At 47.8% G+C, this 24806-nt stretch overlaps 1 long non-coding RNA gene across 1 annotated transcript in view; it reads left to right on the top strand.

Annotated features, from left to right (window-relative positions):
• Positions 1–24806, top strand: part of LOC142486005 (uncharacterized) — a 180217-nt gene that overhangs the window by 15411 nt on the left and 140000 nt on the right. Inside the window, exon 2 of the long non-coding RNA XR_012798757.1 lies at positions 16418–16603. This is a non-coding gene — a long non-coding RNA (uncharacterized LOC142486005). The remainder of the gene's footprint in view (positions 1–16417; positions 16604–24806) is intronic.

Genomic DNA, 24806 nt, shown 5'->3' with positions numbered 1-24806 from the left:
TCTCTCATGTTATATACACGGTGAGTGTTATCTCCTCTCTCATGTTATATACACGGTGAGTGTTATCTCCTCTCTCATGTTATATACACGGTGAGTGTTATCTCCTCTCTCATGTTATATACACGGTGAGTGTTATCTCCTCTCTCATGTTATATACACGGTGAGTGTTACCTCCTCTCTCATGTTATATACACGGTGAGTGTTACCTCCTCTCTCATGTTATATACACGGTGAGTGTTATCTCCTCTCTCATGTTATATACACGGTGAGTGTTACCTCCTCTCTCATGTTATATACACGGTGAGTGTTATCTCCTCTCTCATGTTATATACACGGTGAGTGTTACCTCCTCTCTCATGTTATATACACGGTGAGTGTTACCTCCTCTCTCATGTTATATACACGGTGAGTGTTACCGCCTCTCTCATGTTATATACACAGTGAGTGTTACCTCCTCTCATGTTATATACACGGTGAGTGTTACCTCCTCTCTCATGTTATATACACGGTGAGTGTTACCTCCTCTCTCATGTTATATACACGGTGAGAGTTATCTCCTCTCTCATGTTATATACACGGTGAGTGTTACCTCCTCTCTCATGTTATATACACGGTGAGTGTTATCTCCTCTCTCATGTTATATACACGGTGAGTGTTATCTCCTCTCTCATGTTATATACACGGTGAGTATTATCTCCTCTCTCATGTTATATACACGGTGAGTGTTACCTCCTCTCTCATGTTATATACACGGTGAGTGTTATCTCCTCTCTCATGTTATATACACGGTGAGTGTTATCTCCTCTCTCATGTTATATACACGGTGAGTGTTACCTCCTCTCTCATGTTATATACACGGTGAGTGTTACCTCCTCTCTCATGTTATATACACGGTGAGTGTTACCTCCTCTCTCATGTTATATACACGGTGAGTGTTACCTCCTCTCTCATGTTATATACACGGTGAGTGTTATCTCCTCTCTCATGTTATATACACGGTGAGTGTTACCTCCTCTCTCATGTTATATACACGGTGAGTGTTACCTCCTCTCTCATGTTATATACACGGTGAGTGTTACCTCCTCTCATGTTATATACACGGTGCGTGTTATCTCCTCTCTCATGTTATATACACGGTGAGTGTTATCTCCTCTCTCATGTTATATACACGGTGAGTGTTATCTCCTCTCATGTTATATACACGGTGAGTGTTACCTCCTCTCTCATGTTATATACACGGTGAGTGTTACCTCCTCTCTCATGTTATATACACGGTGAGTGTTACCTCCTCTCTCATGTTATATACACGGTGAGTGTTACCTCCTCTCTCATGTTATATACACGGTGAGTGTTACCTCCTCTCTCATGTTATATACACGGTGAGTGTTATCTCCTCTCTCATGTTATATACACGGTGAGTGTTACCTCCTCTCTCATGTTATATACACGGTGAGTGTTACCTCCTCTCTCATGTTATATACACGGTGAGTGTTACCTTCTCTCTCATGTTATATACACGGTGAGTGTTACCTCCTCTCTCATGTTATATACACGGTGAGTGTTATCTCCTCTCTCATGTTATATACACGGTGAGTGTTACCTCCTCTCTCATGTTATATACACGGTGAGAGTTACCTCCTCTCATGTTATATACACGGTGAGTGTTATCTCCTCTCTCATGTTATATACACGGTGAGTGTTACCTCCTCTCTCATGTTATATACACGGTGAGTGTTACCTCCTCTCTCATGTTATATACACGGTGAGTGTTATCTCCTCTCTCATGTTATATACACGGTGAGTGTTATCTCCTCTCTCATGTTATATACACGGTGAGTGTTACCTCCTCTCATGTTATATACACGGTGAGTGTTACCTCCTCTCTCATGTTATATACACGGTGAGTGTTACCTCCTCTCTCATGTTATATACACGGTGAGTGTTACCTCCTCTCTCATGTTATATACACAGTGAGTGTTACCTCCTCTCATGTTATATACACGGTGAGTGTTACCTCCTCTCTCATGTTATATACACGGTGAGTGTTACCTCCTCTCTCGTGTTATATACACGGTGAGTGTTATCTCTCATGTTATATACACGGTGAGTGTTACCTCTCATGTTATATACACGGTGAGTGTTATCTCCTCTCTCATGTTATATACACGGTGAGTGTTATCTCCTCTCTCATGTTATATACACGGTGAGTGTTACCTCCTCTCTCATGTTATATACACGGTGAGTGTTACCTCCTCTCTCATGTTATATACACGGTGAGTGTTACCTCCTCTCTCATGTTATATACACGGTGAGTGTTACCTCCTCTCTCATGTTATATACACGGTGAGTGTTACCTCCTCTCTCATGTTATATACACGGTGAGTGTTACCTCCTCTCTCATGTTATATACACGGTGAGTGTTACCTCCTCTCTCATGTTATATACACGGTGAGTGTTATCTCCTCTCTCATGTTATATACACGGTGAGTGTTACCTCCTCTCTCATGTTATATACACGGTGAGTGTTACCTCCTCTCTCATGTTATATACACGGTGAGTGTTACCTCCTCTCTCATGTTATATACACGGTGAGTGTTACCTCCTCTCTCATGTTATATACACGGTGAGTGTTACCTCCTCTCTCATGTTATATACACGGTGAGTGTTACCTCCTCTCTCATGTTATATACACGGTGAGTGTTACCTCCTCTCTCATGTTATATACACGGTGAGTGTTACCTCCTCTCTCATGTTATATACACGGTGAGTGTTACCTCCTCTCATGTTATATACACGGTGAGTGTTATCTCCTCTCTCATGTTATATACACGGTGAGTGTTACCTCCTCTCTCATGTTATATGCACGGTGAGTGTTATCTCCTCTCTCATGTTATATACACGGTGAGTGTTATCTCCTCTCTCATGTTATATACACGGTGAGTGTTATCTCCTCTCTCATGTTATATACACGGTGAGTGTTACCTCCTCTCTCATGTTATATACACGGTGAGTGTTACCTCCTCTCTCATGTTATATACACGGTGAGTGTTATCTCCTCTCTCATGTTATATACACGGTGAGTGTTATCTCCTCTCTCATGTTATATACACGGTGAGTGTTACCTCCTCTCTCATGTTATATACACGGTGAGTGTTATCTCCTCTCTCATGTTATATACACGGTGAGTGTTATCTCCTCTCTCATGTTATATACACGGTGAGTGTTACCTCCTCTCTCATGTTATATACACGGTGAGTGTTATCTCCTCTCATGTTATATACACGGTGAGTGTTATCTCCTCTCTCATGTTATATACACGGTGAGTGTTACCTCCTCTCTCATGTTATATACACGGTGAGTGTTATCTCCTCTCTCATGTTATATACACAGTGAGTGTTATCTCCTCTCTCATGTTATATACACGGTGAATTTTACCTCCTCTCTCATGTTATATACACGGTGAGTGTTACCTCCTCTCTCATGTTATATACACGGTGAGTGTTATCTCCTCTCTCATGTTATATACACAGTGAGTGTTACCTCCTCTCTCATGTTATATACACGGTGAGTGTTATCTCCTCTCTCATGTTATATACACGGTGAGTGTTATCTCCTCTCTCATGTTATATACACGGTGAGTGTTATCTCCTCTCTCATGTTATATACACGGTGAGTGTTACCTCCTCTCTCATGTTATATACACGGTGAGTGTTACCTCCTCTCTCATGTTATATACACGGTGAGTGTTATCTCCTCTCTCATGTTATATACACGGTGAGTGTTACCTCCTCTCATGTTATATACACGGTGAGTGTTATCTCCTCTCTCATGTTATATACACGGTGAGTGTTACCTCCTCTCTCATGTTATATACACGGTGAGTGTTACCTCCTCTCATGTTATATACACGGTGAGTGTTATCTCCTCTCTCATGTTATATACACGGTGAGTGTTACCTCCTCTCTCATGTTATATACACGGTGAGTGTTATCTCTCCTCTCATGTTATATACACGGTGAGTGTTACCTCCTCTCTCATGTTATATACACGGTGAGTGTTATCTCCTCTCTCATGTTATATACACGGTGAGTGTTATCTCCTCTCTCATGTTATATACACGGTGAGTGTTATCTCCTCTCTCATGTTATATACACGGTGAGTGTTACCTCCTCTCTCATGTTATATACACGGTGAGTGTTACCTCCTCTCTCATGTTATATACACGGTGAGTGTTACCTCCTCTCTCATGTTATATACACAGTGAGTGTTACCTCCTCTCATGTTATATACACGGTGAGTGTTACCTCCTCTCTCATGTTATATACACGGTGAGTGTTACCTCCTCTCTCATGTTATATACACGGTGAGAGTTATCTCCTCTCTCATGTTATATACACGGTGAGTGTTACCTCCTCTCTCATGTTATATACACGGTGAGTGTTATCTCCTCTCTCATGTTATATACACGGTGAGTGTTATCTCCTCTCTCATGTTATATACACGGTGAGTATTATATCCTCTCTCATGTTATATACACGGTGAGTGTTACCTCCTCTCTCATGTTATATACACGGTGAGTGTTACCTCCTCTCTCATGTTATATACACGGTGAGTGTTATCTCCTCTCTCATGTTATATACACGGTGAGTGTTACCTCCTCTCTCATGTTATATACACGGTGAGTGTTATCTCCTCTCTCATGTTATATACACGGTGAGTGTTACCTCCTCTCTCATGTTATATACACGGTGAGTGTTATCTCCTCTCTCATGTTATATACACGGTGAGTGTTATCTCCTCTCTCATGTTATATACACGGTGAGTGTTATCTCCTCTCTCATGTTATATACACGGTGAGAGTTATCTCCTCTCTCATGTTATATACACGGTGAGAGTTATCTCCTCTCTCATGTTATATACACGGTGAGTGTTATCTCCTCTCATGTTATATACACGGTGAGTGTTACCTCCTCTCTCATGTTATATACACGGTGAGTGTTATCTCCTCTCTCATGTTATATACACGGTGAGTGTTACCTCCTCTCTCATGTTATATACACGGTGAGTGTTATCTCCTCTCTCATGTTATATACACGGTGAGTGTTACCTCCTCTCTCATGTTATATACACGGTGAGTGTTATCTCCTCTCTCATGTTATATACACGGTGAGTGTTACCTCCTCTCTCATGTTATATACACGGTGAGTGTTATCTCCTCTCTCATGTTATATACACGGTGAGTGTTACCTACTCTCATGTTATATACACGGTGAGTGTTACCTCCTCTCTCATGTTATATACACGGTGAGTGTTATCTCCTCTCTCATGTTATATACACGGTGAGTGCTACCTCCTCTCTCATGTTATATACACGGTGAGTGTTACCTCCTCTCTCATGTTATATACACGGTGAGTGTTACCTCCTCTCTCATGTTATATACACGGTGAGTGTTATCTCCTCTCTCATGTTATATACACGGTGAGAGTAATCTCCTCTCTCATGTTATATACACGGTTAGTGTTATCTCCTCTCTCATGTTATATACACGGTGAGTGTTATCTCCTCTCTCATGTTATATACACGGTGAGTGTTATCTCCTCTCTCATGTTATATACACGGTGAGTGTTACCTCCTCTCTCATGTTATATACACGGTGAGTGTTACCTCCTCTCTCATGTTATATACACGGTGAGTGTTATCTCCTCTCTCATGTTATATACACGGTGAGTGTTACCTCCTCTCTCATGTTATATACACGGTGAGTGTTACCTCCTCTCTCATGTTATATACACGGTGAGTGTTACCTCCTCTCTCATGTTATATACACGGTGAGTGTTATCTCCTCTCTCATGTTATATACACGGTGAGTGTTATCTCCTCTCATTTTATATACACGGTGAGTGTTATCTCCTCTCTCATGTTATATACACGGTGAGTGTTATCTCCTCTCTCATGTTATATACACGGTGAGTGTTACCTCCTCTCTCATGTTATATACACGGTGAGTGTTATCTCCTCTCTCATGTTATATACACGGTGAGTGTTACCTCCTCTCTCATGTTATATACACGGTGAGTGTTATCTCCTCTCTCATGTTATATACACGGTGAGTGTTACCTCCTCTCATGTTATATACACGGTGAGTGTTATCTCCTCTCTCGTGTTATATACACGGTGAGTGTTATCTCCTCTCTCATGTTATATACACGGTGAGTGTTATCTCCTCTCTCATGTTATATACACGGTGAGTGTTACCTCCTCTCTCATGTTATATACACGGTGAGTGTTACCTCCTCTCTCATGTTATATACACGGTGAGTGTTACCTCCTCTCTCATGTTATATACACGGTGAGTGTTACCTCCTCTCTCATGTTATATACACGGTGAGTGTTACCTCCTCTCTCATGTTATATACACGGTGAGTGTTACCTCCTCTCTCATGTTATATACACGGTGAGTGTTACCTCCTCTCTCATGTTATATACACGGTGAGTGTTACCTCCTCTCTCATGTTATATACACGGTGAGTGTTACCTCCTCTCTCATGTTATATACACGGTGAGTGTTACCTCCTCTCATGTTATATACACGGTGAGTGTTATCTCCTCTCTCATGTTATATACACGGTGAGTGTTATCTCCTCTCTCATGTTATATACACGGTGAGTGTTACCTCCTCTCATGTTATATACACGGTGAGTGTTATCTCCTCTCTCATGTTATATACACGGTGAGTGTTATCTCCTCTCTCATGTTATACACACGGTGAGTGTTACCTCCTCTCTCATGTTATATACACGGTGAGTGTTACCTCCTCTCTCATGTTATATACACGGTGAGTGTTATCTCCTCTCTCATGTTATATACACGGTGAGTGTTACCTCCTCTCTCATGTTATATACAGTGTATATGTATATGTACATGTACATGTACATGTACATATGTATATGTACATGTACATGTACATGTACATGTATGCAGATGACACAATCCTGTATGCACACAGCCATAGCCTCTCTGACCTTCAACACATACTTCAGTCTGACTTTTTGAGACTCGAAAACTGGATTTCCCAAAACAAACTGTTTTTAAACACTGACAAGACTGTAACAATGGTATTTGGGACCAAGACTAAATTTGTAAAGCTTCCAGTGACTGAGCTCCTGATTAGAACCAACGCTAAAACCACCCTAACACCTGTCACTAGTTTTAAATACCTGGGCTTATGGTTTGACTCCCACTTAACATTCGGGATGCACATTGATACCCTGACAACCAAGACCTATGCCAAACTAGGGGTACTTTACAGGAACAAATCCTCCCTAAGTCTCCTGGTCAGAAAGCGTATTGCACAGCAGATGCTAATGCCAATTATTGACTATGGAGACATAGTATATGGCTCGGCTCCTCAAACCCACCTTAGCAAACTTGACACCCTCTACAATTCAATTTGTCGTTTTGTTCTCCAATGCAACTACAATACACATCACTGCGAAATGCTCAAAGAACTAGATTGGTCATCACTAGAGTCTAGGCGCAAAGTTCACCTTTCCTGTTTCACCCTCAAATACTTTCTGGGCAAGCTACCCAGCTACCTGAACAAGCTCCTCACCCCTACCACATGCAGTACCTATCACCTGAGATCAGACTCCAAAAGACTATTCATGGTCCCAAGACTCAACAAAGTATCCGGACGTTCCTCCTTCTCCTTCCGTGCACCCCAAAACTGGAACAACCTACCAGAGACTCTCACATCCACCACCAGCTTAAGTTCTTTCAAATCTAAGGCTGTCTCACACTTTAATCTGGTCTGTAACTGTTTCATAAGCTCATAATATATATTTTCTTTAACTGTGCATGCAATGTCTTGTATATAAATGTATACCTTGTTCATTTATGTAACTGTATTTGTAACCATGTATTATTTGTTTTACTCTGTGCCCAGGACATACTTGAAAACGAGAGGTAACTCTCAATGTATTACTTCCTGGTAAAATATTTTATAAATAAATAAATAAATAAATATACACGGTGAGTGTTATCTCCTCTCATGTTATATACACGGTGAGTGTTATCTCCTCTCTCATGTTATATGCACGGTGAGTGTTATCTCCTCTCTCATGTTATATACACGGTGAGTGTTACCTCCTCTCTCATGTTATATACACGGTGAGTGTTATCTCCTCTCTCATGTTATATACACGTGAGTGTTACCTCCTCTCTCATGTTATATACACGGTGAGTGTTACCTCCTCTCTCATGTTATATACACGGTGAGTGTTATCTCCTCTCTCATGTTATATACACGGTGAGTGTTACCTCCTCTCTCATGTTATATACACGGTGAGTGTTACCTCCTCTCTCATGTTATATACACGGTGAGTGTTACCTCCTCTCATGTTATATACACGGTGAGTGTTACCTCCTCTCTCATGTTATATACACGGTGAGTGTTACCTCCTCTCTCATGTTATATACACGGTGAGAGTTATCTCCTCTCTCATGTTATGTACACGGTGAGTGTTATCTCCTCTCTCATGTTATATACACGGTGAGTGTTACCTCCTCTCTCATGTTATATACACGGTGAGTGTTACCTCCTCTCTCATGTTATATACACGGTGAGTGTTACCTCCTCTCTCATGTTATATACACGGTGAGTGTTATCTCCTCTCTCATGTTATATACACGGTGAGTGTTACCTCCTCTCATGTTATATACACGGTGAGTGTTACCTCCTCTCTCATGTTATATACACGGTGAGTGTTACCTCCTCTCATGTTATATACACGGTGAGTGTTACCTCCTCTCTCATGTTATATACACGGTGAGTGTTACCTCCTCTCATGTTATATACACGGTGAGTGTTACCTCCTCTCTCATGTTATATACACGGTGAGTGTTACCTCCTCTCTCATGTTATACTGTATACACGGTGAGTGTTACCTCCTCTCTCATGTTATATACACGGTGAGTGTTACCTCCTCTCTCATGTTATATACACGGTGAGTGTTACCTCCTCTCTCATGTTATATACACGGTGAGTGTTACCTCCTCTCATGTTATATACACGGTGAGTGTTACCTCCTCTCTCATGTTATATACACGGTGAGTGTTACCTCCTCTCTCATGTTATATACACGGTGAGAGTTATCTCCTCTCTCATGTTATATACACGGTGAGTGTTACCTCCTCTCTCATGTTATATACACGGTGAGTGTTACCTCCTCTCTCATGTTATATACACGGTGAGTGTTATCTCCTCTCTCATGTTATATACACGGTGAGTGTTATCTCCTCTCTCATGTTATATACACGGTGAGTGTTATCTCCTCTCTCATGTTATATACACGGTGAGTGTTACCTCCTCTCTCATGTTATATACACGGTGAGTGTTATCTCCTCTCTCATGTTATATACACGGTGAGTGTTATCTCTCCTCTCATGTTATATACACGGTGAGTGTTATCTCCTCTCTCATGTTATATACACGGTGAGTGTTACCTCCTCTCTCATGTTATATACACGGTGAGTGTTATCTCCTCTCTCATGTTATATACACGGTGAGTGTTATCTCCTCTCTCATGTTATATACACAGTGAGTGTTACCTCCTCTCTCATGTTATATACACGGTGAGTGTTATCTCCTCTCTCATGTTATATACACGGTGAGTGTTACCTCCTCTCTCATGTTATATACACGGTGAGTGTTATCTCCTCTCTCATGTTATATACACAGTGAGTGTTACCTCCTCTCTCATGTTATATACACGGTGAGTGTTATCTCCTCTCTCATGTTATATACACGGTGAGTGTTACCTCCTCTCTCATGTTATATACACGGTGAGTGTTATCTCCTCTCTCATGTTATATACACGGTGAGTGTTATCTCCTCTCTCATGTTATATACACGGTGAGTGTTACCTCCTCTCTCATGTTATATACACGGTGAGTGTTATCTCCTCTCTCATGTTATATACACTTTGAGTGTTACCTCCTCTCTCATGTTATATACACGGTGAGTGTTATCTCCTCTCTCATGTTATATACACGGTGAGTGTTACCTCCTCTCTCATGTTATATACACGGTGAGTGTTACCTCCTCTCTCATGTTGAATACACGGTGAGTGTTATCTCCTCTCTCATGTTATATACACGGTGAGTGTTACCTCCTCTCTCATGTTATATACACGGTGAGTGTTATCTCCTCTCTCATGTTATATACACGGTGAGTGTTACCTCCTCTCTCATGTTATATACACGGTGAGTGTTACCTCCTCTCTCATGTTATATACACGGTGAGTGTTACCTCCTCTCTCATGTTATATACACGGTGAGTGTTATCTCCTCTCTCATGTTATATACACGGTGAGTGTTATCTCCTCTCTCATGTTATATACACGGTGAGTGTTACCTCCTCTCTCATGTTATATACACGGTGAGTGTTACCTCCTCTCTCATGTTATATACACGGTGAGTGTTATCTCCTCTCTCATGTTATATACACGGTGAGTGTTATCTCCTCTCTCATGTTATATACACGGTGAGTGTTACCTCCTCTCATGTTATATACACGGTGAGTGTTACCTCCTCTCTCATGTTATATACACGGTGAGTGTTATCTCCTCTCTCATGTTATATACACGGTGAGTGTTACCTCCTCTCATGTTATATACACGGTGAGTGTTACCTCCTCTCTCATGTTATATACACGGTGAGTGTTACCTCCTCTCTCATGTTATATACACGGTGAGAGTTACCTCCTCTCTCATGTTATATACACGGTGAGTGTAACCTCCTCTCTCATGTTATATACACGGTGAGTGTTATCTCCTCTCTCATGTTATATACACGGTGAGTGTTACCTCCTCTCATGTTATATACACGGTGAGTGTTACCTCCTCTCTCATGTTATATACACGGTGAGTGTTACCTCCTCTCTCATGTTATATACACGGTGAGAGTTACCTCCTCTCTCATGTTATATACACGGTGAGTGTTACCTCCTCTCTCATGTTATATACACGGTGAGAGTTACCTCCTCTCTCATGTTATATACACGGTGAGTGTTACCTCCTCTCTCATGTTATATACACGGTGAGTGTTACCTCCTCTCTCATGTTATATACACGGTGAGTGTTATCTCCTCTCTCATGTTATATACACGGTGAGTGTTATCTCCTCTCTCATGTTATATTCACGGTGAGTGTTATCTCCTCTCTCATGTTATATACACGGTGAGTGTTATCTCCTCTCTCATGTTATATACACGGTGAGTGTTACCTCCTCTCTCATGTTATATACACGGTGAGTGTTATCTCCTCTCTCATGTTATATACACGGTGAGAGTTACCTCCTCTCTCATGTTATATACACGGTGAGTGTTACCTCCTCTCTCATGTTATATACACGGTGAGTGTTATCTCCTCTCTCATGTTATATACACGGTGAGTGTTATCTCCTCTCTCATGTTATATACACGGTGAGTGTTATCTCCTCTCTCATGTTATATTCACGGTGAGTGTTATCTCCTCTCTCATGTTATATACACGGTGAGTGTTATCTCCTCTCTCATGTTATATACACGGTGAGTGTTACCTCCTCTCTCATGTTATATACACGGTGAGTGTTATCTCCTCTCTCATGTTATATACACGGTGAGTGTTACCTCCTCTCTCATGTTATATACACGGTGAGTGTTATCTCCTCTCTCATGTTATATACACGGTGAGTGTTACCTCCTCTCTCATGTTATATACACGGTGAGTGTTATCTCCTCTCTCATGTTATATACACGGTGAGTGTTACCTCCTCTCTCATGTTATATACACGGTGAGTGTTACCTCCTCTCTCATGTTATATACACGGTGAGTGTTACCTCCTCTCTCATGTTATATACACGGTGAGTGTTACCTCCTCTCTCATGTTATATACACGGTGAGTGTTATCTCCTCTCTCATGTTATATACACGGTGAGTGTTATCTCCTCTCTCATGTTATATATACGGTGAGTGTTACCTCCTCTCATGTTATATACACGGTGAGTGTTATCTCCTCTCTCATGTTATATACACGGTGAGTGTTACCTCCTCTCTCATGTTATATACACGGTGAGTGTTATCTCCTCTCTCATGTTATATACACGGTGAGTGTTACCTCCTCTCTCATGTTATATACACGGTGAGTGTTACCTCCTCTCTCATGTTATATACACGGTGAGTGTTATCTCCTCTCATGTTATTTACACGGTGAGTGTTATCTCCTCTCTCATGTTATATACACGGTGAGTGTTATCTCCTCTCTCATGTTATATACACGGTGAGTGTTATCTCCTCTCATGTTATATACACGGTGAGTGTTATCTCCTCTCTCATGTTATATACACAGTGAGTGTTACCTCCTCTCTCATGTTATATACACGGTGAGTGTTACCTCCTCTCATGTTATATACACGGTGAGTGTTACCTCCTCTCTCATGTTATATACACGGTGAGTGTTATCTCCTCTCTCATGTTATATACATGGTGAGTGTTACCCCCTCTCTCATGTTATATACACGGTGAGTGTTATCTCCTCTCTCATGTTATATACACGGTGAGTGTTATCTCCTCTCTCATGTTATATACACGGTGAGTGTTACCTCCTCTCTCATGTTATATACACGGTGAGTGTTATCTCCTCTCTCATGTTATATACACGGTGAGTGTTACCTCCTCTCTCATGTTATATACACGGTGAGTGTTATCTCCTCTCTCATGTTATATACACGGTGAGTGTTACCTCCTCTCTCATGTTATATACACGGTGAGTGTTATCTCCTCTCTCATGTTATATACACGGTGAGTGTTATCTCCTCTCTCATGTTATATACACGGTGAGTGTTACCTCCTCTCATGTTATATACACGGTGAGTGTTATCTCCTCTCATGTTATATACACGGTGAGTGTTACCTCCTCTCTCATGTTATATACACGGTGAGTGTTACCTCCTCTCTCATGTTATATACACGGTGAGTGTTACCTCCTCTCTCATGTTATATACACGGTGAGTGTTACCTCCTCTCTCATGTTATATACACGGTGAGTGTTATCTCCTCTCTCATGTTATATACACGGTGAGTGTTATCTCCTCTCTCATGTTATATACACGGTGAGTGTTACCTCCTCTCTCATGTTATATACACGGTGAGTGTTATCTCCTCTCTCATGTTATATACACGGTGAGTGTTATCTCCTCTCTCATGTTATATACACGGTGAGTGTTATCTCCTCTCTCATGTTATATACACGGTGAGTGTTACCTCCTCTCTCATGTTATATACACGGTGAGTGTTATCTCCTCTCTCATGTTATATACACGGTGAGTGTTATCTCCTCTCTCATGTTATATACACGGTGAGTGTTACCTCCTCTCTCATGTTATATACACGGTGAGTGTTATCTCCTCTCTCATGTTATATACACGGTGAGTGTTATCTCCTCTCTCATGTTATATACACGGTGAGTGTTACCTCCTCTCTCATGTTATATACACGGTGAGTGTTACCTCCTCTCTCATGTTATATACACGGTGAGTGTTACCTCCTCTCTCATGTTATATACACGGTGAGTGTTATCTCCTCTCTCATGTTATATACACGGTGAGTGTTACCTCCTCTCTCATGTTATATACACGGTGAGTGTTATCTCCTCTCTCATGTTATATACACGGTGAGTGTTATCTCCTCTCTCATGTTATATACACGGTGAGTGTTATCTCCTCTCTCATGTTATATACACGGTGAGTGTTATCTCCTCTCATGTTATATACACGGTGAGTGTTATCTCCTCTCTCATGTTATATACACGGTGAGTGTTATCTCCTCTCTCATGTTATATACACGGTGAGTGTTACCTGCTCTCTCATGTTATATACACGGTGAGTGTTATCTCCTCTCTCATGTTATATAGACGGTGAGTGTTACCTCCTCTCTCATGTTATATACACGGTGAGTGTTATCTCCTCTCTCATGTTATATACACGGTGAGTGTTATCTCCTCTCTCATGTTATATACACGGTGAGTGTTACCTCCTCTCATGTTATATACACGGTGAGTGTTACCTCCTCTCTCATGTTATATACACGGTGAGTGTTATCTCCTCTCTCATGTTATATACACGGTGAGTGTTACCTCCTCTCTCATGTTATATACACGGTGAGTGTTACCTCCTCTCTCATGTTATATACACGGTGAGTGTTACCTCCTCTCTCATGTTATATACACGGTGAGTGTTACCTCCTCTCTCATGTTATATACACGGTGAGTGTTACCTCCTCTCATGTTATATACACGGTGAGTGTTATCTCCTCTCTCATGTTATATACACGGTGAGTGTTACCTCCTCTCTCATGTTATATACACGGTGAGTGTTATCTCCTCTCTCATGTTATATACACGGTGAGTGTTACCTCCTCTCTCATGTTATATACACGGTGAGTGTTATCTCCTCTCTCATGTTATATACACGGTGAGTGTTATCTCCTCTCTCATGTTATATACACGGTGAGTGTAACCTCCTCTCATGTTATATACACGGTGAGTGTTATCTCCTCTCTCATGTTATATACACGGTGAGTGTTATCTCCTCTCTCATGTTATATACACGGTGAGTGTTACCTCCTCTCTCATGTTATATACACGGTGAGTGTTACCTCCTCTCTCATGTTATATACACGGTGAGTGTTATCTCCTCTCATGTTATATACACGGTGAGTGTTACCTCCTCTCTCATGTTATATACACGGTGAGTGTTATCTCCTCTCATGTTATATACACGGTGAGTGTTATCTCCTCTCTCATGTTATATACACGGTGAGTGTTACCTCCTCTCTCATGTTATATACACGGTGAGTGTTATCTCCTCTCTCATGTTATATACACGGTGAGTGTAACCTCCTCTCATGTTATATACACGGTGAGTGTTATCTCCTCTCTCATGTTATATACACGGTGAGTGTTATCTCCTCTCTCATGTTATATACACGGTGAGTGTTATCTCCTCTCTCATGTTATATACACGGTGAGTGTTACCTCCTCTCTCATGTTATATACACGGTGAGTGTTACCTCCTCTCTCATGTTATATACACGGTGAGTGTTATCTCCTCTCTCATGTTATATACACGGTGAGAGTTACCTCCTCTCTCATGTTATATACACGGTGAGTGTTACCTCCTCTCTCATGTTATATACACGGTGAGTGTTACCTCCTCTCTCATGTTATATACACGGTGAGTGTTACCTCCTCTCATGTTATATACACGGTGAGTGTTACCTCCTCTCATGTTATATACACGGTGAGTGTTACCTCCTCTCTCATGTTATATACACGGTGAGTGTTATCTCCTCTCTCATGTTATATACACGGTGAGTGTTATCTCCTCTCTCATGTTATATACATGGTGAGTGTTACCTCCTCTCTCATGTTATATACACGGTGAGTGTTACCTCCTCTCTCATGTTATATACATGGTGAGAGTTACCTCGTCTCTCATGTTATATACACGGTGAGTGTTACCTCCTCTCTCATGTTATATACACGGTGAGTGTTACCTCCTCTCTCATGTTATATACACGGTGAGTGTTACCTCCTCTCTCATGTTATATACACGGTGAGTGTTACCTCCTCTCATGTTATATACACGGTGTGTGTTATCTCCTCTCTCATGTTATATACACGGTGAGTGTTATCTCCTCTCATGTTATATACACGGTGAGTGTTACCTCCTCTCTCATGTTATATACACGGTGAGTGTTACCTCCTCTCTCATGTTATATACACGGTGAGTGTTACCTCCTCTCATGTTATATACACGGTGAGTGTTATCTCCTCTCTCATGTTATATACACGGTGAGTGTTACCTCCTCTCTCATGTTATATACACGGTGAGTGTTACCTCCTCTCTCATGTTATATACACGGTGAGTGTTACCTCCTCTCTCATGTTATATACACGGTGAGTGTTACCTCCTCTCTCATGTTATATACACGGTGAGTGTTATCTCCTCTCTCATGTTATATACACGGTGAGTGTTACCTCCTCTCTCATGTTATATACACGGTGAGTGTTATCTCCTCTCATGTTATATACACGGTGAGTGTTACCTCCTCTCTCATGTTATATACACGGTGAGTGTTATCTCCTCTCTCATGTTATATACACGGTGAGTGTTATCTCCTCTCTCATGTTATATACACGGTGAGTGTTATCTCCTCTCTCATGTTATATACACGGTGAGTGTTACCCCCTCTCTCATGTTATATACACGGTGAGTGTTACCTCCTCTCATGTTATATACACGGTGAGTGTTACCTCCTCTCTCATGTTATATACACGGTGAGTGTTACCTCCTCTCATGTTATATTTCCGGAGCAGCAGGTCGGGGGTAATTTCGGCCGGATGCAGACCTGTCTCTCGGAGCTGCGTTCTCTCCCCCGTGAGGGATCTTGCTCGGCGCGGGGGGCGTCGCTATCTCTCGCCGTGCTCGATGCTTTGCAGCAGAACAAGCAGCTGACGCAGCACTCATCGCCCGGCGCATCTCTGCACAGCTGCTCTGTGGAGGTGAGAGCTGAGTGTGACACAGTGACACAGTGACACAGACAAAAGGGAGCTATGAGCCTGTCCCTCCCCCCGCAGGGTGACACAGACAGAAGGGAGCTATGAGCCTGTCCCTCCCCCCGCAGGGTGACACAGTGACACAGACGGGAGCTATGAGTCTGTCCCTCCCCCCGCAGGGTGACACAGTGACACAGACAGAAGGGAGCTATGAGTCTGTCCCTCCCCCCGCAGGGTGACACAGTGACACAGACAAAAGGGAGCTATGAGTCTGTCCCTCCCCCCGCAGGGTGACACAGTGACACAGACAGAAGGGAGCTATGAGCCTGTCCCTCCCCCCCCGCAGGGTGACACAGTGACACAGACAGAAGGGAGCTATGAGTCTGTCCCTCCCCCGCAGGGTGACACAGTGACACAGACAGAAGGGAGCTATGAGTCTGTCCCTCCCCCCGCAGGGTGACACAGTGACACAGACAAAAGGGAGCTATGAGTCTGTCCCTCCCCCCGCAGGGTGACACAGTGACACAGACAGAAGGGAGCTATGAGCCTGTCCCTCCCCCCCCGCAGGGTGACACAGTGACACAGACAGAAGGGAGCTATGAGTCTGTCCCTCCCCCGCAGGGTGACACAGTGACACAGACAGAAGGGAGCTATGAGCCTGTCCCTCCCCCGCAGGGTGACACAGTGACACAGACAGAAGGGAGCTATGAGTCTGTCCCTCCCCCCGCAGTGTGACACAGTGACACAGACAGAAGGGAGCTATGAGCCTGTCCCTCCCCCGCAGGGTGACACAGTGACACAGACAGAAGGGAGCTATGTGTCTGTCCCTTCCCCCGCAGGGTGACACAGTGACACAGACAGAAGGGAGCTATGAGTCTGTCCCTCCCCCCGCAGGGTGACACAGTGACACAGACAGAAGGGAGCTATGAGTCTGTCCCTCCCCCCGCAGGGTGACACAGTGACACAGACAGAAGGGAGCTATGAGTCTGTCCCTCCCCCCGCAGGGTGACACAGTGACACAGACAGAAGGGAGCTACAGTATGAGCCTGTCCCTCCCCCCGCAGGGTGACACAGTGACACAGACAGAAGGGAGGTATGAGCCTGTCCCTCCCCCCGCAGGGTGACACAGTGACACAGACAGAAGGGAGCTATGAGACTGTCCCTCCCCCCGCAGGGTGACACAGTGACAGAGACAGAAGGGAGCTATGAGTCTGTCCCTCACCCCGCAGGGTGACACAGTGACACAGACAGAAGGGAGCTATGAGACTGTCCCTCCCCCCGCAGGGTGACACAGTGACACAGACAGAAGGGAGCTATGAGTCTGTCCCTCCCCCGCAGGGTGACACAGTGACACAGACAGAAGGGAGCTATGAGTCTGTCCCTCCCCCGCAGGGTGACACAGTGACACAGACAGAAGGGAGCTATGAGTCTGTCCCTCCCCCCGCAGGGTGACACAGTGACACAGACAGAAGGGAGCTATGAGCCTGTCCCTCCCCCCGCAGGGTGACACAGTGACACAGACAGAAGGGAGCTATGAGCCTGTCCCTCCCCCGCAGGGTGTCACAGTGACACAGACAGAAGGGAGCTATGAGTCTGTCCCTCCCCCCGCAGGGTGACACAGTGACACAGACAGAAGGGAGCTATGAGTCTGTCCCTCCCCCGCAGGGTGACACAGTGACACAGACAGAAGGGAGCTATGAGCCTGTCCCTCCCCCCGCAGGGTGACACAGACAGAAGGGAGCTATGAGACTGTCCCTCCCCCCGCAGGGTGACACAGTGACACAGACAGAAGGGAACTATGAGTCTGTCCCTCCCCCGCAGGGTGACACAGTGACACAGACAGAAGGGAGCTATGAGCCTGTCCCTCCCCCCGCAGGGTGACACAGTGACAGAGACAGAAGGGAGCTATGAGTCTGTCCCTCACCCCGCAGGGTGACACAGTGACACAGACAGAAGGTAGCTATGAGTCTGTCCCTCCCCCGCAGGGTGACACAGTGACACAGACAGAAGGGAGCTATGAGTCTGTCCCTCCCCCCGCAGGGTGACACAGTGACACAGACAGAAGGGAGCTATGAGTCTGTCCCTCCCCCCGCAGGGTGACACAGTGACACAGACAGAAGGGAGCTATGAGTCTGTCCCTCCCCCGCAGGGTGACACAGTGACACAGACAGAAGGGAGCTATGAGTCTGTCCCTCCCCCCGCAGGGTGACACAGTGACACAGACAGAAGGGAGCTATGAGCCTGTCCCTCCCCCCGCAGGGTGACAGAGTGACACAGACAGAAGGGAGCTATGAGTCTGTCCCTCCCCCGCAGGGTGACACAGTGACACAGACAGAAGGGAGCTATGAGACTGTCCCTCCCCCCGCAGGGTGACACAGTGACACAGACAGAAGGGAGCTATGAGCCTGTCCCTCCCCCGCAGGGTGACACAGACAGAAGGGAGCTATGAGACTGTCCCTCCCCCCGCAGGGTGACACAGTGACACAGACAGAAGGGAGCTATGTGCCTGTCCCTCCCCCCGCAGGGTGACACAGTGACACAGACAGAAGGGAGCTATGAGCCTGTCCCTCCCCCCGCAGGGTGACACAGTGACACAGACAGAAGGGAGCTATGAGCCTGTCCCTCCCCCCACAGGGTGACACAGTGACACAGACAGAAGGGAGCTATGAGACTGTCCCTCCCCCCGCAGGGTGACACAGTGACACAGACAGAAGGGAGCTATGAGCCTGTCCCTCCCCCCGCAGGGTGACACAGTGAGACAGACAGAAGGGAGCTATGAGTCTGTCCCTCCCCCCGCAGGGTGTCACAGTGACACAGACAGAAGGGAGCTATGAGACTGTCCCTCCCCCGCAGGGTGACACAGTGACACAGACAGAAGGGAGCTATGAGACTGTCCCTCCCCCCGCAGGGTGACACAGTGACACAGACAGAAGGGAGCTATGAGTCTGTCCCTCCCCCCGCAGGGTGACACAGTGACACAGACAGAAGGGAGCTATGAGACTGTCCCTCCCCCCGCAGGGTGACACAGTGACAGAGACAGAAGGGAGCTATGAGTCTGTCCCTCACCCCGCAGGGTGACACAGTGACACAGACAGAAGGGAGCTATGAGACTGTCCCTCCCCCCGCAGGGTGACACAGTGACACAGACAGAAGGGAGCTATGAGTCTGTCCCTCCCCCGCAGGGTGACACAGTGACACAGACAGAAGGGAGCTATGAGTCTGTCCCTCCCCCGCAGGGTGACACAGTGACACAGACAGAAGGGAGCTATGAGTCTGTCCCTCCCCCCGCAGGGTGACACAGTGACACAGACAGAAGGGAGCTATGAGCCTGTTCCTCCTCCCGCAGGGTGACACAGTGACACAGACAGAAGGGAGCTATGAGTCTGTCCCTCCCCCCGCAGGGTGACACAGTGACACAGACAGAAGGGAGCTATGAGCCTGTCCCTCCCCCCGCAGGGTGACACAGTGACACAGACAGAAGGGAGCTATGAGACTGTCCCTCCCCCCGCAGGGTGACACAGTGACACAGACAGAAGGGAGCTATGAGCCTGTCCCTCCCCCCGCAGGGTGACACAGTGACACAGACAGAAGGGAGCTATGAGCCTGTCCCTCCCCCCGCAGGGTGACACAGTGACACAGACAGAAGGGAGCTATGAGTCTGTCCCTCCCCCCGCAGGGTGACACAGTGACACAGACAGAAGGGAGCTATGAGTCTGTCCCTCCCCCCGCAGGGTGACACAGTGACACAGACAGAAGGGAGCTATGAGTCTGTCCCTCCCCCCCGCAGGGTGACACAGTGACACAGACAGAAGGGAGCTATGAGTCTGTCCCTCCCCCCGCAGGGTGACACAGTGACACAGACAGAAGGGAGCTATGAGTCTGTCCCTCCCCCCGCAGGGTGACACAGTGACACAGACAGAAGGGAGCTATGAGTCTGTCCCTCCCCCGCAGGGTGACACAGTGACACAGACAGAAGGGAGCTATGAGCCTGTCCCTCCCCCCGCAGGGTGACACAGTGACACAGACAGAAGGGAGCTATGAGCCTGTCCCTCCCCCCGCAGGGTGACACAGTGACACAGACAGAAGGGAGCTATGAGTCTGTCCCTCACCCCGCAGGGTGACACAGTGACACAGACAGAAGGGAGCTATGAGTCTGTCCCTCCCCCGCAGGGTGACACAGTGACACAGACAGAAGGGAGCTATGAGCCTGTCCCTCCCCCCGCAGGGTGACACAGTGACACAGACAGAAGGGAGCTATGAGTCTGTCCCTCCCCCCGCAGGGTGACACAGTGACACAGACAGAAGGGAGCTATGAGTCTGTCCCTCCCCCCGCAGGGTGACACAGACAGAAGGGAGCTATGAGCCGGTCCCTCCCCCCGCAGGGTGACACAGTGACACAGACAGAAGGGAGCTATGAGCCTGTCCTCTCCCCCCGCAGGGTGACACAGTGACACAGACAGAAGGGAGCTATGAGCCTGTCCCTCCCCCGCAGGGTGACACAGTGACAGACAGAAGGGAGCTATGAGCCTGTCCCTCCCCCCGCAGGGTGACACAGTGACACAGACAGAAGGGAGCTATGAGTCTGTCCCTCCCCCCGCAGGGTGACACAGTGACACAGACAGAAGGGAGCTATGCGCCTGTCCCTCCCCCCCGCAGGGTGACACAGTGACACAGACAGAAGGGAGCTATGAGTCTGTCCCCCCCCCGCAGGGTGACACAGTGACACAGACAGAAGGGGAGCTATGAGCCTGTCCCTCCCCCCGCAGGGTGACACAGTGACACAGACAGAAGGGAGCTATGAGACTGTCCCTCCCCCCGCAGGGTGACACAGTGACACAGACAGAAGGGAGCTATGAGTCTGTCCCTCCCCCCGCAGGGTGACACAGTGACACAGACAGAAGGGAGCTATGAGTCTGTCCCTCCCCCCGCAGGGTGACACAGTGACACAGACAGAAGGGAGCTATGAGTCTGTCCCTCCCCCGCAGGGTGACACAGACACAGACAGAAGGGAGCTATGAGTCTGTCCCTCCCCCCGCAGGGTGACACAGTGACACAGACAGAAGGGAGCTATGAGTCTGTCCCTCCCCCGCAGGGTGACACAGTGACACAGACAGAAGGGAGCTATGAGCCTGTCCCTCCCCCCGCAGGGTGACACAGTGACACAGACAGAAGGGAGCTATGAGCCTGTCCCTCCCCCCGCAGGGTGACACAGTGACACAGACAGAAGGGAGCTATGAGTCTGTCCCTCCCCCCGCAGGGTGACACAGTGACACAGACAGAAGGGAGCTATGAGTCTGTCCCTCCCCCCGCAGGGTGACACAGTGACACAGACAGAAGGGAGCTATGAGTCTGTCCCTCCCCCCGCAGGGTGACACAGTGACACAGACAGAAGGGAGCTATGAGCCTGTCCCTCCCCCCGCAGTGTGACACAGTGACACAGACAGAAGGGAGCTATGAGTCTGTCCCTCCCCCCGCAGGGTGACACAGTGACAGACAGAAGGGAGCTATGAGCCTGTCCCTCCCCCCGCAGGGTGACACAGTGACACAGACAGAAGGGAGCTATGAGCCTGTCCCTCCCCCCGCAGGGTGACACAGTGACACAGACAGAAGGGAGCTATGAGTCTGTCCCTCCCCCCGCAGGGTGACACAGTGACACAGACAGAAGGGAGCTATGAGTCTGTCCCTCCCCCCGCAGGGTGTCATAGTGACACAGACAGAAGGGAGCTATGAGTCTGTCCCTCCCCCCGCAGGGTGACAGTGACACAGGCAGAAGGGAGCTATGAGTCTGTCCCTCCCCCGCAGGGTGACACAGTGACACAGACAGAAGGGAGCTATGAGTCTGTCCCTCCCCCCGCAGGGTGACACAGTGACAGACAGAAGGGAGCTATGAGTCTGTCCCTCCCCCCGCAGGGTGACACAGACAGAAGGGAGCTATGAGCCTGTCCCTCCCCCCGCAGGGTGACACAGTGACACAGACAGAAGGGAGCTATGAGTCTGTCCCTCCCCCGCAGGGTGACACAGACACAGACAGAAGGGAGCTATGAGTCTGTCCCTCCCCCCGCAGGGTGACACAGTGACACAGACAGAAGGGAGCTATGAGTCTGTCCCTCCCCCCGCAGGGTGACACAGTGACACAGACAGAAGGGAGCTATGAGACTGTCCCCCGCAGGGTGACACAGTGACACAGACAGAAGGGAGCTATGAGTCTGTCCCTCCCCCCGCAGGGTGACACAGTGACACAGACAGAAGGGAGCTATGAGTCTGTCCCTCCCCCCGCAGGGTGACACAATGACACAGACAGAAGGGAGCTATGAGACTGTCCCTCCCCCCCGCAGGGTGACACAGACAGAAGGGAGCTATGAGTCTGTCCCTCCCCCGCAGGGTGACACAGTGACACAGACAGAAGGGAGCTATGAGCCTGTCCCTCCCCCCGCAGGGTGACACAGTGACACAGACAGAAGGGAGCTATGAGCCTGTCCCTCCCCCCGCAGTGTGACACAGTGACACAGACAGAAGGGAGCTATGAGTCTGTCCCTCCCCCCGCAGGGTGACACAGTGACAGACAGAAGGGAGCTATGAGCCTGTCCCTCCCCCCGCAGGGTGACACAGTGACACAGACAGAAGGGAGCTATGAGCCTGTCCCTCCCCCCGCAGGGTGACACAGTGACACAGACAGAAGGGAGCTATGAGTCTGTCCCTCCCCCGCAGGGTGACACAGTGACACAGACAGAAGGGAGCTATGAGTCTGTCCCTCCCCCGCAGGGTGACACAGTGACACAGACAGAAGGGAGCTATGAGCCTGTCCCTCCCCCCCGCAGGGTGACACAGTGACACAGACAGAAGGGAGCTATGAGTCTGTCCCTCCCCCGCAGGGTGACACAGTGACACAGACAGAAGGGGGCTATGAGTCTGTCCCTCCCCCCGCAGGGTGACACAGTGACACAGACAGAAGGGAGCTATGAGTCTGTCCCTCCCCCCGCAGGGTGACACAGTGACACAGACAGAAGGGAGCTATGAGACTGTCCCTCCCCCCGCAGGGTGACACAATGACACAGACAGAAGGGAGCTATGAGCCTGTCCCTCCCCCCGCAGGGTGACACAGTGACACAGACAGAAGGGAGCTATGAGACTGTCCCTCCCCCCGCAGGGTGACACAGTGACACAGACAGAAGGGAGCTATGAGTCTGTCCCTCCCCCCGCAGGGTGACACAATGACACAGACAGAAGGGAGCTATGAGTCTGTCCCTCCCCCCGCAGGGTGACACAGTGACACAGACAGAAGGGAGCTATGAGACTGTCCCTCCCCCGCAGGGTGACACAGTGACACAGACAGAAGGGAGCTATGAGTCTGTCCCTCCCCCCGCACGGTGACACAGTGACATGGACAGAAGGGAGCTATGAGCCTGTCCCTCCCCCCGCAGGGTGACACAGTGACACAGACAGAAGGGAGCTATGAGCCTGTCCCTCCCCCCGCAGGGTGACACAGTGACACAGACAGAAGGGAGCTATGAGTCTGTCCCTCCCCCCGCAGGGTGACACAATGACACAGACAGAAGGGAGCTATGAGACTGTCCCTCCCCCGCAGGGTGACACAGTGACACAGACAGAAGGGAGCTATGAGACTGTCCCTCCCCCGCAGGGTGACACAATGACACAGACAGAAGGGAGCTATGAGCCTGTCCCTCCCCCGCAGGGTGACACAGTGACACAGACAGAAGGGAGCTATGAGTCTGTCCCTCCCCCCGCAGGGTGACACAGTGACACAGACAGAAGGGAGCTATGAGCCTGTCCCTCCCCCCGCAGGGTGACACAGTGACACAGACAGAAGGGAGATATGAGTCTGTCCCTCCCCCCGCAGGGTGACACAGACAGACAGAAGGGAGCTATGAGCCTGTCCCTCCCCCCGCAGGGTGACACAGACAGGCAGAAGGGAGCTATGAGACTGTCCCTCCCCCCACAGGGTGACACAGACAGAAGGGAGCTATGAGCCTGTCCCTCCCCCCACAGGGTGACACAGACAGAAGGGAGCTATGAGTCTGTCCCTCCCCCGCAGGGTGACACAGTGACACAGACAGAAGGGAGCTATGAGTCTGTCCCTCCCCCCACAGGGTGACACAGACAGAAGGGAGCTATGAGTCTGTCCCTCCCCCCACAGGGTGACACAGTGACACAGACAGAAGGGAGCTATGAGTCTGTCCCTCCCCCCACA

This window comes from Ascaphus truei, unplaced genomic scaffold (genome assembly GCF_040206685.1).
Source record: "Ascaphus truei isolate aAscTru1 unplaced genomic scaffold, aAscTru1.hap1 HAP1_SCAFFOLD_703, whole genome shotgun sequence".
NCBI lineage: Eukaryota > Metazoa > Chordata > Amphibia > Anura > Ascaphidae > Ascaphus > Ascaphus truei.
The sequence above is the reverse complement of the archived record's forward strand: the minus strand, read 5'-3'. Positions and strand labels throughout refer to the sequence as shown.